The sequence below is a fragment of the Schistocerca nitens genome, chromosome 7 (genome assembly GCF_023898315.1).
Source record: "Schistocerca nitens isolate TAMUIC-IGC-003100 chromosome 7, iqSchNite1.1, whole genome shotgun sequence".
Taxonomy (NCBI): Eukaryota; Metazoa; Arthropoda; class Insecta; order Orthoptera; family Acrididae; genus Schistocerca; species Schistocerca nitens.
The window spans coordinates 401143647-401156647 of record NC_064620.1 but is presented as its reverse complement, the minus strand read 5'-3'; positions in this window follow the sequence as shown (position 1 = coordinate 401156647).

The following is a 13001-nucleotide window of genomic DNA, read 5'->3' as shown; positions in this document are numbered from 1 at the left end:
AGATTCAGATGGATGTAGGTTGCAGTAGGTACTGGGAGATGAAGAGGCTTGCACAGGATAGAGTAGCATGGAGAGCTGCATCAAACCAGTCTCAGGACTGAAGACCACAACAACAACATCTACATTATTCCGGGGTTTATTAAGTTTTCAAAGTTATACTGACTTTTTGATCACCCGGTATATCGCACTAACACTTTAGATACAAGGTGTTCGGAAACTCACGTTACAAACGGTTAGGATCTGTAGACGGAAGTGAGTACAAAATAATTGGAACAAGAACCCACGTTTGGAAACGTCCCGTTCACGTTCTACAGTCGTTTGAAAACATTCCAGGTACGTTTCCAACAGGGTAGTCATAATGAGTGAAGGGTGATTAAGTCGGATTGGCTGATGTCTTTTGACGGTCTGTCCTACCGCTCTGATCTGGTTCCAGCCTCATTGACGTGTCTGTGAGTGTATGGTATGGAGTGTTGGAGGTTGTTTGAATGTAGTTAGTCATCCACAACATACCAAACGGTGATGAGAGCAAAATCCATTGGACGCGCAATTGGTTTTCTGCAACATGATGCAGTGTAGCCTCTTCCAATTCGGATGTGCTACGTCACTCGGGAGCACCGCGGTCACGCCTGCTGACAGTGTACGTACTCCTTTCTCGAAGCCGTTGCGTAACTATGATGAAAATCATATACCATGGAGTCGTACGCTGTGGATAACGATCATGATAAAGGCGACGAGCAGCTCTTCCAGTACCGTGAACTTCCCATTACAAAAGTATCATGTCACTTTATTCTGTAGCTGTCTACTCAGAGACACGTGAATGAGGCTCGAACCAGTTCAGAGAGGTATGGTACACGTCAAATTATGTCTGCCAGTCGGACGTAAGTATCCCCCCACGTTGACTACCTGTTTGCATATCTACCTGACAAACATGTTTTCAAACGGCTGCAGCACGGATACGGTTCGTTTTCGGACGTGGGTTCCAATTGAAACTACTCAGTCCTCTCTATAAGTCCTAGAAGTCTATAACGGCAATTTCCGAACACACGGTGTAAAAATACTGTAGCCTCAGGGGGCCAGTAACGGAGCATATACAAGCAGTAGAAGAAACAGTCTCAAATATTTAGTTTAGGATCCATCTTCTTGTATTTTAATACACCATTTTTACACAAAACGTTTGAAGATTGACTAAGATTTCAGAGAGGGCCAAGCTACATAAAATGTACGTTCCATCAATGTCATCAACATATTTCATTACGCTAAATTCTGACCTGGAAGGACCTGCTCTGATCATTTCTTATCCTCAGTAACATTTATTGTAGCAAGATACTAAATTAAGCAAAAGACATTAGCATATGACACGCTTTGGATATATGAATTGCTTGTTCCATGCAGAGGAACAACAAAACTGACATGTCCGCTGGAGGGACATTTACTGTAACTGCAGGAAAGGGCACTAGGTGTCCAAAAGTATTGAATAATTGCTTAATACAAGGATCCATCCTAACTCCTGTCTTGTATAGACATTTTAAGTCAATATTTCTGTAAATGGACGTTACAGCAAAACTAAAATAAAACAGAAGCAGCTTGTTTTCATCTGTCCATTAGATTGGCACACAGGGTTATTGACGACTGTTTTGAGGGATACAAACTTCGTCATAATATGCATCCAAAAAACTCTCGGATCACGTTCGACACAATACTTTCTTTTCAGGAGCACTTGACACGAACATCTGCTAAGTTGAAAAGCAGAAAAAACATTCTCCATAAAATGTGAGACACTGCTTGGGAATCTTCAGCACTCCGACTGGTATACTCAACAGCAGAGTACTTTGCACCTGCTTGGCTTAATAGGTCGTGTGCAAAAGAGACCGACGTACAACTCAACGAAGCTATGCGCATCGTTAGTGGCTCAAGACGAGCTACTCCGAGGTAGTGTTTACTAGTATTGAGCGACCTCCCACATCCTGATATAATACAGATGAATGTACTTCTACATTAACATTAGAATATTTCTGATAGCAATGATCTTCCAGTATTGAGCGATGCATTCAGTGCTGAGTGAAAATGGCTAATATCAAGGCATTCCACTCTTTTCATAGCAAGGGCTGTCACGGAAGTTGAACTCAACGTCTTCTATTAACGCTGCTGGCAACAAAGCCGTTCTCCACCCTGCCAGAAGTCGCCCAGCGTCGAGAAGGAACCGTCTGGACGTGATCAGCCTCTAGCATTCTGGACCACCACGAATCGCTTCCTAAGCGGATGAAGATGTGCAGACACTATCTACAAGTGGGTCAAGCGTTCATCTCCATCGAGTGACTGTGATGCGGAACGACACACAGTTACTCGAGTTGTATCAACATGTCCTGCAGGTACTTACAAGTGTCCTTTGGCCGATTTTGTGACAGCGATGAGTGCTGTTTTAAAATATATAAAAGAACTTGATCTCCGTATGTAGCTGCCGTCATTTGTGCTGTTGTACCCTGGAAAACTGTGTTTAATTGTTGACATGCAGTAGTTTTGTAATCTTTCTTGTGTTTTGCCACATAAATAAAAAAAAACATTTGTTTACAAATTATAATTGATTTTGGCAATGTTTTCGATGTGGTAACACCTGCATGAGTATCCCGCAAACACCTTTCCTTTGAAACTTTTTCCGTAAGTGCCTGTCTCTGAACATTACTGTTTTACAGACAACTTGGAAAATCGAAAAAGCTATGCAAAACATTGCCATACAGTCGCCTTTTGTCACTCACTTCATATACAAATCGGATTTCAAAATGGGACGAACAAATGCGAATGTCTTTTACTGGATACTAATTTTCTCTTTGCAATAGCCCAATTCGTCCTCAGCTATTTGTTTTCAGTGGAAACCTAGCGCAAAATATTCACTTAAACACTCAAAAGTTCTTTCTGTGCTGGTGTGCAAGGTGTTTCAGAATTCATGTTACACACTTCTAGAGGTTGTAGAATTTTACACAGGCAAGAATGTAGCCAAGGTTTTTTCAAAGGGGGAGATGGGAGTTTAATTTGCTGAAGAGGACCTCAAAAAGGATCATGTTTTTCATTTATTCTGAAAACACTTTTATTTATTTTTAATGTTAAGTGCGTTATTTGCTTTCATGAAGCATTAGTACAAATAGTATTTAGTCTATATAATTAAACAAGAAAAAACTTTTCTTAGAGAACAAAGAAAAATGCATGTTCTCAACAACAAACGCAAACGCAGATTTATATAAGAAATACCAAACTGCACAAGAAACTATCACAACAGCACAAATCACAAAAACAATAAACAGCAGAATGGGCGATAGTGCACAATGCTGTCGATATATCGACAGTTTAACTCTATCGAAGAGCTAGTTGTTTTCTCGTCGTATAACTGAAAATCAAAATACCTTTAATTTCACTACACGGCAAGTAAATCGTGTGTATTTTCATTTAAATGATAGAGGGGTCTGAACGCCCTGCGTTAGATGTTTCTTACGCAGTTCGCCTATTATGATAGGCTACGCACATTCACGGCAAGTAAATCGTGTGTATTTTCATTTAAATGATAGAGGGGATCTGAACGCCCTGCGTTAGATGTTTCTTACGCAGTTCGCCTATTATGATAGGCTATGCACATTCATGAATTTTACGATGACGCGACACAACATAATGTACTATGTTTCCATTTGCCTTCTTTTCGTGCTTCCTGGTGGTACATGGGTTGACATCACGGCAACTTATACTGCACTAACAGGATGCCTGGGTACACGTTCGCAGAGACCAGCGATATGTTATTAATTTAAAGTGAAATGGGAGAGACGCTTAACGTCTGTACCACAAGTACTTTCCAAGTGGTGTGACTGCATCCCATCTCATGATTAACAGAGTAGAACAACGTCTGTGGGAAGTGGGAGATTCACCAGCGATAGAGCAAATTGTGGTGCTCGAAGGAGGTGGCGCACTGTCTTACTGGAAGAGGAAGTGCTTCATCAAGTTGAAGACAATCTATCGACGAGCACTTGAGCCGTTGCAGGTGACTTGCTTGTATCTCACTGTCCGTCTGACGTGGTCATATCACTCTCAGAAGATACAGACCACGTTCCCGGTCGAGTTTTTGCCAAGCGTAAATGTCTTACTTGTTTTCTACTCCGCTGCGTGGATTTTCCTCAGTTTCCAAGGCGAATTTTGCTCACCGACGATGCACATTTCAACAGAGCAAGGAAATGTCAACGCCACATATACACGAAGATTTTAGGACACCTTCGGCATTAGTACCTGGGCAGCTACCTAGGACACCTTCGGCATCAGTACCTGGGCAGCTACCTGCAGTGGTAGGCTAACTGGGCCGTACATCCTTCATGCCCACCTAACTGGTGTAAGGTACTCGATATTCCTGCAACAACTGGTGGTGGGGTTTTTGAAAGCACGAATTGTGGTTCCAGCATTATGGCGATACATTATACTTTGCAGTTCTTCTCCGAAACCATCTGAAACATAGTCTACAAGGCCAGATGGATCGATAGAGGTGAGCCACATGCTTAGCAACCAACTTCCGCAGATTTAACCCCTTTTCACGTTTTCTTGTGGGGCCACATGAAAATTTGCTTACGAGATACCTGTCGACCTAGACGAAGATCTGGTTGCACGGATTATGGCTGCGGCAGAAGTGATTGAGCATGCACCATGCATATTCGACAGAGTTTATGGGAACTTACTGCGCCGATACACCCCATTCACCGAATTTGGTGGTCGTCATATGGAACAGTTGTTCTAACGCCACAGTAAATAGGAGTGAAATTTGAGTATATTGTTTTTCTTGTAACATGGAAATGAAGTGTTTCCAGAGATGGGTTCCTAAGTAAAAGTTGATGTACTAAGTCCTCTCTACAATGTCTAGCAGCGTGTAGTATGAATTGTGAAACACCCTGTATAAGATAACGTGCTGTAGCCAATCTAAGCGCAAGGGGAGCCAGATATCCACCGATGAAATTGCAGAGGTAGTTCAGAGACACTATTTATTGTGGTGTGAGGGACCCATGACTTCACGTGGCCCGTTACCTAGTCAGTAATGTAATTAGGGTTTATTTAGTTTGTCCGCACAATTACCTTTATTGATGGTGAAACAGTCTGTAGTACCACAACGCAAAATGCAGAGTAATGCAACAATCCAAAAAAGATGATAAAGTAATGTAATAAAGTTGCCGTCAATAGGAAAACGTCACAGCACGGAGTCGTTATTCCGCTCTTCCATTACATTCTGTGAACCCACACACGAGGTGCATTTTGGCAAACTCTGTATGAGTGAACCTATCTGCACTGCTGTTTATCATCCGGAAAAATGGAAAAAAAAGACGAGGCAGATCCGAGTAGTGCTGTAAACAATCTTAGACGGTGAGAGTAAAATGAGCTTTATTGTGGTTAACAACAAATACCAGGATTGAATAGAACAAATGTTTCCAAAAACATTACACTATGGATACCGTTGACAACTGCAGTGTGGTGCGATGTTTTGTGTGCAATACAGGGACAAACAAATGAAAGGAAATACAGTTGGCCTGTAACGATCCATTAAGGGCGACGTGTCCCTTATATCAACATGTTGAGACATAGACATATTCAGAAGCATTTCTTCATAAATAAGTTGTAGCTCATGCCACGGAATCTGTGAGATTCAGCTTCTTTTTACATTTATTTCTCGGTTATTCATGTCTCTTGCTTTTTAACTAATACTTGGGAAGAAAAGTGTAATAACTGCTTCGTTAATTAGGTAGAAAAACATTTTAAAACACACATTACTCTGACAGCTGGCCTTATCGCCGATAGGGGTGCCACTGTCCTTCCAACTTTCACAGCGATGAGTGGCGGGACTGAATATTATGCTACACTGTGGTACAGCTCTAGTTCACCCTGTATATTCTATGTCTTTAGTGGCAACCATAAGGCAATCGCTATGGTCATTACATGTTATAAGCTAGATGGTGTTTTAGAATACATAGATGATGTATCAGGCAAATGACTGGTACTACAAGACTGTTTACTGAAGATATGTGTTTAGAAAACTATCGTCGTTGGACGATCGTAAGGCATATCACGGAGACTTGGATAAGGTTTCCGCTTGGTCTAATAAATGGTAGATCACTTACACGTCGTTTAATGAATGGCAACACATTTCCACTTAATCTTACGAATGGCGAATCACTTTAAAAATCCATTAATTATGGCACAAAGGTTGAACCACATAGTATACGATCACCAGGTTAGTGGTGAATGTCCGGATCACTTCACGTCGTTAACGTATTTAGGGGCAATACGAAGAAGCGATTTTAAATCGAAAGATCAAGTAAAATCATGAATGGAGGTATTAAAGTTATAGGAAGAGTTTAGGAAAATACTATTCACTTGTAATGGGAATGTCAGCCAAGACACTAATTTGAGCAATTCTTGAGTATTGCTACAGTATTTGACGTGCTCATGACAATAGATGTCTAAGGAATTCTCAGCCACTTCATGAGGTATAGCCCACACGAAAGGGTAACATAAATGCTTGAGCAACTTAAATGAGAATCCTTGGAAGAAAGACGATGTAATTCTTGTAAAGCACTGTTGGTTTAACGCAGATAACCTCTATTTGAAGGAGATTGTGCAACCATTATGCTGTTGTGTCGTATGTCTCGTGTAGGGATCATGAATATGTTAGGAATTAAGGTACATACACAGGCGGACAGAGAGTTATTTTTTGGCGCCCAAAACGTGAATTGAAGGGAAAGAAAACTGATGGTATTAGTACTATGTACCCTTCGCCATGCACTGTACACCGCCTTGCGCAGTCTATATGAATATATGCAATGGAAAGATGATGAACCAAACTTAATACTTTTGTTAAGAGTCTTTGAGTGGCAGTAGGTACTGTACACTAATTATAAACGTTATCGAATACGAGAAGAAGGTTGTCCTAGTCGCAATTTGAATAGAATAATTCCAAGGATATTGTAAACCTTTAAATGATGTACAGAGCACAGCTCAAGCTTAGTCCAAGAAGGACTTTTTGTAAGCAATACGTACAATAAGTGGAAGGTGGCCAACATTAGCACCTGCTAGCTGTACGATAGACATACGTCTGAGCGTCTATTATTCGGACAAAAGTAATATAATTATCATCTGCAATGCGTTTCACGTACGAATCAAAGACTGTGTCTGGCACTGAGCGAGAACTAAGAGCCTCACAATCAGGCCGCAATCACCACCTGCATGCTAAGGGCCGCCGCTGGGACAGTGTACCAGGTGGCGTATTCGTTTTAACCGAGGAACTAATTGTTCGAGATCGGAGCGGCCTTTGAACGACGTACGAGAAAATCGTACCATTTAGCACACCAGGCTGGTGTGTCAGCAGCACATGCTCAGAGAATCCTTCACCGTTTCAAACTGAAGCCGTGCAGAGTAACGGCAGTGCATCGCTTAAATACTTCAAATACCGTTGCTCGGCATCGTTGTCTGTTAAAACTGACTATTTGTCGTCCGTGCTCCACAAATTAACCTACGGTGTGTGGCGGAGGGTACTTCTGATACCACCTTCTTCCCCCCCCCCCCCCCCCTCTTTCCTGATTCGTTCACATGTATGGGCATACCCGTGGGAAAAATGACTGTCTGTAAAGCTCCGTGTGATATCCAACTTCTCCCATTTTCTCGGCATGACGATTCCGCGAATCTCATGTGGCAGAAAGAATTGTGTTTTCCAACTCTTCTTGCAACGATATTTCTCGAAATTTCTGCTGAAAACCTCTCCGAGATACACAACGCCTCTGCCACTGGATATCGCGTAGCACATCCGTCACGGCCTCTGGGCGAATAAACGATTCCTTGACGAAAGGTGCCGTTCTTCGTTAGATCATCTCGATCTGTACTGTTAACCTTACTTGGAAAGGATCCCAGACTGGTGAACAGAACTCATGTGTACGTCAGTTACATTTCTGTAGGATTCACTCAGTGAAGCTCTATCTGGCAGCCGCTTTTCCTACTGTCTGTTTTATAGAATCAGACCTCTTTAGGTCGCTGTGATGGTCACCCCTAGGTATTTCACGATACTTACTGTTTCCAATGATTTTTCGTCTAAAGTGTAGTCGAACAGTACTGGATCTCTTCGTCTAATCACATGCAATATTTTACACTTATTTACATCCGGAATTAACTGCCAGTTCCTATAAAAATCGTTGATCCTCATCAGGTCTTCTGTTTTTCAGTCTCTGCTTTGTGTAGAGGTTGATCCAGAAGCGCTAGTTGTATCTGAAGAAGTACATATGCTTCTTCGGGGTGTATAAACTTTCAGAACAAGCGATTATAAAGTTCTAAAAATCAGCATCAGCTACATCAAAAGCTTCTGCATGCTGGGTCAGCAGGACTGTGGTGCGCGATTGCTGCAAAATTAATTAGTTCACCAATCTTTTAGAACCAATCCAGAACACCTGATACATATGCGCACAATAGACTGTCGCCTTCCTTCAGAGGAAACCTCGTAGACAGCGTAACCGCAGCAGTAACTTACGGTGAGAGGCACCCACATGCCTTGCTCATACTGTGGCATCAAGCAGTCAGGCCTGCAAGATGAGTGGTCTGCCAAGCGAGTGGATTCATTCTTATTTATCGATTAACATGAACTCTCGTACTCACAATTAAGTTACAAATTATCCCCCTGTATGAATAATACGCAACGGAAACGCACATCTGACTATCAGTAACTTACAGAATTCTGACTGTTCACTACGCACTGGCAATACCACATTTTCCTTTTTTTTTTATTTAACGGCTTTTATCAACACAGGGCCATCGCACTGAATATGAGTGGCGCACACATTATAAATTCTGGATATCATGACAACATACAATTCGAAGGAAAAGGCCACCAATCTTTTTCTTTTCACTATCTTATTTATTCCGATAAATTCTGTAACCTAAACACACAAATTCTATAACCTACAACAATAACACATGAAAAATTCCGCCCAATGGGCATGGCTTTACATTGGTGAATCTCTGTCTTATGGTCTCGTAATTATTTAACGCTACACTGCACTTTCTGGATAGGATGGTGGATCCTTTAGTATTTCCCACACTTCGACTCTCACAATCATCATTACGAAACTTTCCTCCAGACCGAGCAGTACAAAAGGAACACGCATAACCCACTACCTCTGAAACTACCTTACTACTCTCTCATGCAAACCACACATACTTAAATTACATGACATACACCACACTACAACATGAAATACTACACAGGGAATAGTCACAACATTATCACTTTCAGCTTTCCCACTTCAATTAATATTTATCCCAGTTTCACACGACACTGCCCCACTTCATAATTCTACTTTCCTACTATGAACTCTGGAGATATATGCACGTCTTCCTGTGCATTGCAAGCCAAGTGGCGTTGCTGGATAGACGGCTGACTCACCTTGTTTCTCTCTCAGAGTGTTGTAGTTTGAATCAAGCGTCACACGGAAACATATCTCGCAAAGTAATATTAAGAACATATTCATCACACACACGAGTCCTCAACTGATACCATGGATGAGTACTTCTCTTTATCCTTTGTCTCATACACAGATTGAGACTCACACAGTACTCACCACGTGGAAGTACTCGCCTCTAATTTCAAGTCCTTCACACGCTATTTCTTAAATATTTCAACTTATAGTACACACGCTAGTAATTCAGCTTAACTTAAGCACACGGAAGTATTTCAACTTATTGCTACACGTGGATTCATTGTGACCGTTGGTCACTTCCGAAGATTACTACAATCCCATTAATATTACCTGCCTGACACTTAATTCTCCCCACAAAAGTTCCTGAAATAGAGAAATTATTATTTCAAATTACTCTTAAATATTCCACATACATACCATGTCCCCACTCTTTTGTCTTTACGGAGCACAACTAAGACAGGTCTTAACAGCACAAGATCCAGCGGCAGAGTGCTGAAACATGGCCGTTCTTCAGGTTCTCTCGCACCTCTGCCAAAGAGGGGGAGCACCTAGCTACCATATTGGTCAGCCACATTTCAGGCACTCAAAGCTCAGGTAAATTTCATCTCTTTGGTCCCACCAAAGGTGGCCAAAGGATCGTCTCAAAGATGATCATATATTCACATTCACTATATGCGGTTAGCAGACGACCATACATTCATTCATTTCACAGATCTCACCAAACTGGATGTAGGGATTTATTTTGTGGGAGTGCACATGTGATCAATTAAATAAATAAAATGTCATTCTTTCCTACACTGGTATCCGGCTTCGCTGTATTAATTGAAATTGAGTTATTTTAGAAAAATATTTGTTGTTCTGACAAAAATAATGAAGTATGTTGTACCTATTTTCAATGTCGGGAGGTACTGTACCCTTTCAACGGGATTAAGAAGCTAAATAAATTGTATTTCATAATTTTATTGTCAGACCATAGCCGGATTCATGGCACTGAAAACCACATCCTAAACTGAGATATAACTAAGTCATAACAGCTAAGTAGCCCAGAACATGGAACCCAACATTGTTTTTCAGACCAAACTAATGTACCGCTAACTGGCGGTACACCAAAGAATCAGAATCATCCAGACGTAGGGATCGAAGGCCTAAACGCAGTGGAGCCACGACTCCAACCCACGAGCATTCCCGGAACACGGGACATGACAAGAACTTTGAAATACTGTGAAATACATGCCGAGACTAACACTTGAGCTGTATTGTGGGTAGTATTTCTGTTGACTTTTCGAGTGAGGATCGAGAACCCAACTGATCCGTTTGTTGCTGTTAGGATCACCGCACAGCTGGAGAAATTGACGTTGCTACCCAGAGATACAGAGAGACTATAGTGATTTCTCCTCTGAGGTAAAGTTTTATAGGTATAGGCATATGGCCCACATCATAAAGCAATTCCACCAACCGGAATGTTATGAGAGTTGAGAGGTAGGACACAGGATGCTTGGTTGAATGAACAAAAAATGGGGTACGTAATATTCCAGTAAGTGTTTGTTAAACGAGAATGGAGTGCCAAATCCTGTCGATAGCATTCGCTATAGAGCAAAGAATAATAAAAACGTATGCAGAGACAGAATTCTGCCTGCTTGGCTCAGTAGACGGTATAGAATATAAAATGTTGGTGAATGCATGTGGTCATGTGTCGCTCGTCAGTTTGGATTTCCTGGGCAGAAAGAGACTGAGGTCTCTGTGATATACGCTACGTTGGATGGATGGCAATCATATGGGATAGCTGACAACACATCTCTGCTTTGGTAGAGGAAATAAGAGTTTTCAAGAGCATATCAAAATGTTGCCACATGCTAGAGAGGGATACTGTGCAATTCTAGAACATGATTTCCTTGATGAACAACGTACAAAAAAATGACCCGTCGCAGCGAACACTTGAACGCAATGCGGCATTGGTTCCGCTAGGGCCAACTACTGCATGTGTTACAATGTCGCGAACTTCGCCGATAATGAAGGTGGTACTGAATAAACTGTGGAGTCCTGCACGAAAGATCAGTTCACATGATAGCATACTACAAGATTTAAGGAAACTGGTTTGTGTTAGTGTAGGTGCAGACTTACGAAAGGAAGTATTATGTTTTGTGGAGCCATTAAAAAGTAATGAGAAATTCGATAAGTCACAGTGTTTTGTACAGAGAAATGTAGCATGCATCGGTGAAGTGCACAGAGATTTTATGGTTTCGATTGGTCTCGATAATTTTAGCATGAGTGAGACGAGTCTGTCAAAGGATTTACTGATTGCTAGTTTAGATTTCCTAGAGAAAGATAATACAGACAGGACAAGTGAGGATCTTTGCCACAAGCAAACGGTACATGCATCAGCATTATGTGTGAAAGTAAAGCACTTATAAAAAAGTGATGTGAAAGTAATGGAAGCCTTGTTACAGTTTATGTACTTATTTAATCCAAGTTGTGCATTACTAGCAATGCCTGTCCTGCAGTGCAAGAAGATACCAATGGGAGGCAATGCTCCAGTATAGGGGGAACCACATAGTGTCCCGAGATATATGCAATCGCTGATGGAGTAACTTATTGACGGACAACTGCCGAATGATATTATTGAACACAGTGACAGACAACATGGTGCACACATCATTCTCGTGCCGAAGTCACTGGATGACGTTATGAAACAAAGGTACTGCTTTGATTATCTGAGACGTGCCGGTTTCACCTTCCATTGATTTCATACTTCGTTGACAAAATTTGTCCGGATAATTTTCGAGGCACGCCAGAGTTGCCATCGTGGGGATGGGGGGGGGGGGGACGACAAATGCCACAGAGAATGAGGTTTGAGGTTTTTTGGCAGTGAATGTGTATGGTGTGCGGAGCGAGTCAGCTGGAGGCGCGCCATTCTGTCCCAGTTAAGTAGCTTCAGTATATCTCTATCTTCCATCCCCCCTCCCCCTCACTTCTACCTTGCTAGGGTTCGTACAACCACCACTCATAATTAACAGCAGCTATCTGAAAAGCATTCCCTTAAGATCTGATTAGCGAATTTAGATAAACTGTAGCTGCCTGTTCAGTGAGTGTTAACTGGTTTGTAAGCAAATGGTTTCTTAGTAGCCGTCATTAATTATGCACCCACTTTCTTTCATACACAGTGGGGTTTCACCCTCAGAAAGTGACCTTGGGTTAACACTTCCCTTTGACATTAGAGGCTTTATCTTTTCCCCCGAACTATTGCACCTCGCATGCCTGTGCGCCTGTCTGTAACATTCTGCATGGGCAGATCGTAATACTTTCTCTGTGACTCCCCATAAGTCTTACAGTGACACCAGGACGTAGGCTTCACTTTGGTCCGAAATTACCAACACTTCTGGAGTTCGTACTTGTACCAATTTCCCTACAATTTTCATCCTACTCTCGCTCCTCCGAATTGAAGGGGTATATGGAATTAACAACACAAACTCAACATATGATAAATGCAATTTTTGTTGTATCCCATGACACAAATCGTCAGCAAAGAAC